This window comes from Charadrius vociferus, unplaced genomic scaffold (genome assembly GCF_000708025.1).
Source record: "Charadrius vociferus isolate BGI_N301 unplaced genomic scaffold, ASM70802v2 scaffold1196, whole genome shotgun sequence".
NCBI classification, from domain to species: Eukaryota; Metazoa; Chordata; class Aves; order Charadriiformes; family Charadriidae; genus Charadrius; species Charadrius vociferus.
Genome location: NW_009648977.1, coordinates 324,736 through 330,241, shown reverse-complemented (window position 1 = coordinate 330,241; position 5,506 = coordinate 324,736). Strand labels below are relative to the sequence as shown.

General features: G+C 39.0%; 1 protein-coding gene across 1 annotated transcript in view; it reads left to right on the top strand.

Annotated features, from left to right (window-relative positions):
- CIITA (class II, major histocompatibility complex, transactivator) overlaps nt 1–5,506 on the top strand; it is a 26,305-nt gene that overhangs the window by 1,848 nt on the left and 18,951 nt on the right.

The following is a 5,506-nucleotide window of genomic DNA, read 5'->3' as shown; positions in this document are numbered from 1 at the left end:
TAGGGAAATCTTGTATGTTGTTCAATTGCATATGGGAGAAATGCTCTCCACTTTAAATTCCAGATGTCTATACGCAACAAAATTGCACTGTCTACAAGAGACTGCTACAGATTTAAGGAGGGGAAGTACTTAATGACTTATGAGGCTGGATTCAAGAGTGTTGAGGGTTTTAGTGGGCAGCAGGAGATATAAAAATGCAAACGTCTTGTAATTCTGAGGCAGTAAACTCACTTTTTAGTCTTACCCACCAGAGGATTACTGTATATGTTAGAGAACAAGGATAGCTCTGGTACAGTCCTAACCTTGCCTGTCCTATGTAAAATGACGTTCTCCCGGCTTAAATTATGGCATTCAGAATTACATTTACAAAACCAAGCAACTGTAAAAGGAGAGTAAAAGAATACTTAGTAGAATATTGGGGTAGTCCTGTAAAACTGATGGAAGAACACGGGGCTGCAATGTAGTGAGGGCTATAAATCTTTTCTTCTCCTAAAATAAAGTATTGCACATTACTTCTCAAGGCATGGATGAAACTACAAGAGGAAATGCTTGAAAAAAAATTAGGACGGTTCACAAGAGGGGAAAATACTGATCCGAAATGTTTTAGCTCTATTATTACACACATTCAAATTAATGCCAAGAATTCGTACTTTAAATGTAGAATATCATAGCAAGTGGCTTAGTGTCATTTATGCTAGGAGCATATATGGTCTAGTTTCTACTTTTAATTAAATCTCTGAAGTGCTTGGAAAGGTATCTGCTTTTCATTTTTGTAATGGTAGCACAAAAAATCTCAGTTCAGAGATCTTTATCCTGTCATGCGTGGCTCTGTATCTCTGTCACAAAGCCTGTGTTTGAGAGGTGACAGAGGGAAGCTAAAGTGCATCAGAAGAAGCATTAGTCTTCATCCATCACATGTTCAACCACTTGTCACCGTTCTCTAGATTTTGTAGTAGAGATGGGCTTAAAAAAAAACGTGTTTTCAAAGTCATTAGTTCACCAGGAAATGACTCAAATTGTATTAGAGACTTTAGCTTCCTTTGAAGCAAATGCTTTTCTGACTTTCTTTTTTAAATTTGTTAATTTTTCAGCCTTATGTTCAATCATTGTTTCACTCTAAAGAAGCCTTGCAAAGAAAACTCGGGTCAGGAACAAATTGGTATCAACAGGTTTCTCACTAACTACTTAATAGTTTTGCAACTATTTCTTCTACTACAAAACAGATCTTTATAATTTCTGGACAAAAAAGTCCCAGCTTTCCCCCCTCTTGCAAAGTGCACTATTGACACCTGTTTTGCAGGGCTTCCAATACAAATTAATATCTTCTGTTCCCTCCTTTTGCAGCAGGACAGCATATCAGCAAGCATTGAAGCAAAGAAGCTGATGGTCACCTGAGAAGCTTAGGCAGTTCTCAGTTGTCTCACAGCCTCCTGTTTTCCAGTCTGCTTTTCCCTCTGTCCATAAGACCATCTTTATAGACCAGTCCACTAGGCGAACCAGTACTCTGATTTGCTCCAGCAGTTCCTTTCTGCTGTTTCTAAGCAGCTATTAGTGTTGTACCAAAAGTGGACAACCAGTCTTTGCTGTAGTTACAAACTGGAATCACAGCAAACAGCTGAACTCTCTTGTTCCCCAAACTTTCATTCTTGGAGTATATAGATCACCTCATGGGATTACAGTCTCAGAAACTGGTTAAGAAATCTGCCTGCAGGACTTTTTAAAAGAGCTTATAACTTGTGGGGTTGTGCTGCACATTAGAACAGGGCTAAAAAATAACCCTCTTAACTTTTGTAGGGATTTCCCATGCAGTGTCTGCTGTCAAAAAAGCACTAAAATACGGAATCTGTATTTGTGCAGACTTATTATTTTATTTTCTGCTGTGAATGCTGTTATACCGATATGTTGCTTTTCTTCTAATGTGTGTAGAGGAATTCCAAGAACACAGCTTCATGGCTGGTTAGAGAGCCTGAAGAGACTAGCGGTCTGCATTGCAAGCTGGGTCCCATATCTCTGTAAATACTGGGAACAGATCAGCCACTCCCAGGAAAGAAACAGCTTTATCTCTTCTCAGTGAACATGTTCCCATGGAACCTGGTGGAAGTGGATCTCCTCTGCAAAGGGGAAAGGCTTACACAGGTCAGCAGCTGCTGTGCTTGTAGGACCTGCTGACTTGTGCAGAAGCCATTTCTTACTGAGGAGCTGATTAAAAACTTGCCTTACTGAAGCAGCAAGTCCTGGATGTCGTTGACTTTGTCATATCCCACTTCCTTCCTTTGCCCCTCAGACTCTGGTGGAACTTTTGTTATAAGCTATAGCCAATGGAATAATACTACAAAAAGTATTTGCTCACTTGAGAATATATCCTCTTTCATAATTAATTTCTAATTTGTGTAGGTCTATGCATGATAAAAAATAGAACAATAGGCAAATAAGCTTGCAGAGCCACACAGAGGCAGCTATAGCCATCATGATAGGAACACTCATGAATGAAGGTGGTTTTCAAGAAGTTGTTTGTCTTACACCAGGTAGGTGCTGGCAGGGTGAGTGGTGATTAGATGGATAAACATTCTGTCAGAAGCAAACCCTGAGCACCGTGTATAAGACAGACAAGATTTACGAGCTCCTGTTTTGTAGAACTTACATTTTGGGCCAATGGCAAGAGATGCTGGTGCAAGATACCAAACTAATTTTGTATTGGTAGAGGCTGTGAGCATGTGAGGGAAATACTTTCACTTCTGTTACACTAAATGGAGCTGCAAGGTAAGCGTGTCCGCATGTTGCTTGCTTTATTCTTACTGATGGACTGTTTAATTGCTTGAGATCAGGACAGATTTGAACTGGAATAAAAAGGAAGAGGAGGACTTCTAGGAAGCACCGGAAACTGTTACCACCAGCTTTCATCCAATTTCGCTTTCCACCTGAATAAATCTGTCTGTTCTTAACTAGTGACAAGGGCAAGCTCTTCTTAGCGGTGACAAGTGACCAGTAAAGGTAACAGTGCTTATTATACAGGGTTCGCTAGAAGAGAGGTTCCTCTTAATTTTCCTCTTAATTTTCCTCTTTGGAATTCCCCCTGAGCCTTTAACTTTTCTGCAGTGAATGGGCTGGCTCATTTCCTCCTTTCTGGTCTCACTTTCTGTAAGCCCTGGGTAGTGATAGCAGCTCTCCTCGTTATTTGGTACTGAATCCAGAGTGAAAAAGCAGGAACTGTCCAGTTTCCGAAGGTCAGTTTTTCCTCAACTCTTGAATGCACTGCTTTTGTCATGGTAAATTCATCTTATCTTACCTTTTGTAGATATTGGTAACTACAGTGTGTCAGTATTGGGACTTGCATTGCTTGAAATATTCGGAGGATGAAGTCTGAGTGTGGGTGAAATTTTGGAGAATTTTTAGCGCTTTTGTTTTTGTGGCTAGCCCTGTTACTTGCTCAAAATCTTGCTGTAGTTTGTTTTAGACCTGGTTAAGAATGTACTTGTTTTTTGTATAAATCTTACTCCTATTGAAAGTGAAACTGAGGATCATTGGATGAAACTGGCTTATTTCCAATTTTTTCACAGATCTAGCAAGGCAACCTAGAGCTTTACTTTCCCATTTAGGAGAGAAGAGGTTCTGTCTTGAAGAAAGTCTCTGAGTGCAAATGTACTTTTTCTGCCAAAAAAGCATATAGGCAAGGTGTCTGCTGTGCCGCTTTATTTAATTTTACTGCTGGGATGGGAGAGCTGGGCACAGCTGTGACACACAAAGCGATACTGGATATGAAAAAGCAAATTCTGCTCTCAAATCACAACTCTGACACCTGCAGGACAGTACATTGTTGTCTGCCTGAAGTCAGCTGCCTCCAGCGTAAGGCTAGTAACATTTCTGTTATGTTGGTCACTGTACCGCTAAGGTCATTGAAAGACAGAAGCTCCTTTTACCTGATATTTATACTTTTTATAACTTCTTTAAACCATCCCTAAGGGAGACAAAGGAGAATGTGACAGATATAGAGCAGCTTTTTTTCCAGCATCATCTTTGTTCTTCCTTTTTAGACTATAAAGCATATGGAAAGTAACGCACCACTCCATTGGTAAGATAAAGACTGTCAGTAAAAGTAGTTTTAAAAGTTTAAAAAAGAAGTATAAAAGTTTAAAAAAAGACTGTCAGTAAAAGTTGTTAAAACAGATAATACAACAGGAAAAGTTAAACGGGATTTCAGATGTATAAGACTTTTGTAGATCTGAAATAGAAACTAGAACCTACAAAGCTAAATATAAACTGAGCACCATAACTTGCAATTTACAAATAATCAGGCCATCTCTGGAAGGAAAATCTGTTGGGTACTTGTGGAGCAGAGGAATTGTTAGTGATGGATTTGGGGAGATGAAAGGGAGACAAGTGACTGTAGCATGGAGGGGACTTCATCCTGCCTCGCTGCTGGCTTGCCCACCTCCCAGAGAGCATTGCCCCAAAACACTGCCTGCAGCAAAAGCCAGGAAACACTTCCCTGACTTCTGGTGCATGTATTGTGCACAATGACATAACCTTGGGGGGGCGCAGAAGAATAGAGAAGACTTTCTAAAGTTGTTTTAAAAAAAAGAAAAAAAAGACTTTAAAATTGTGGCTGGTGATACTGGGCTTTTGGCTCAAAGTACCAGTGTTTCACTGGACTCCTTATTTAGAGTTTGATATAACCTGGTTTTTGTCAGCTTGCTTCACTCGGATTCAGGTGTAGCACTTAATGGTTCTGGGGTGTTGCAAGAAAATAAGATTCAGCAATCTTTGTGTTTAATTTTTCAACCTCCTGTCTTGATAGCAGTCCTGCTTTCTTATTTTTCTGTAATCTAAGACTTAGAGCTCTAACGTTATGCTATCCTCTGGTTAAGAAATGTGTGATTTGCATGGCACTACTACTCTTTTCTATGAATTATCCTCAGCTTCCAAAACTTGTGCAAAAAATAAATTGAAAGGGGGTTTCCTCGGTTCCTGAAATGACTTCATTTTCTTAACCTCTATGCTCATGTGGGAGACTATTTTATTACCTGTCAGTTCAGATTTCAACAGAGTTTGGAGAAGGAAACTCCTAACAAATAACCTCAGAAGCATCCACCTTATTTTTGGAGTAAATGTTACATTATTGTCTGTATATTTTTCCTTTCTCATAGATACCATTTGATTTTAGTTAGTAGCAAACTCCATTGCCTTTAATGTGTTAATCCTTTAAAATATAAGACATACTTAAACCAAATTAGTTGGGCAAAATGATAAATCACAACCGCCCCCCTTATCTTTAGAAATCTATGAGGCCCTATCTAACTCATAAGACTCGTATATGGTTTAAATGAAAACCTACTGCTTCTTTAATTGAATTTTTTGTCCTGATATGGTGATGATCCTACTTTTCCAGGATTCTTAATTCATATGGTTTCACTTGGACTCTAAAAGAGCACTGAACAAAACATTGAGAGACTTAGAAATGAATCATATTATTGTGCTGTATATGCAGAATATAGTGCTAAAACAAACG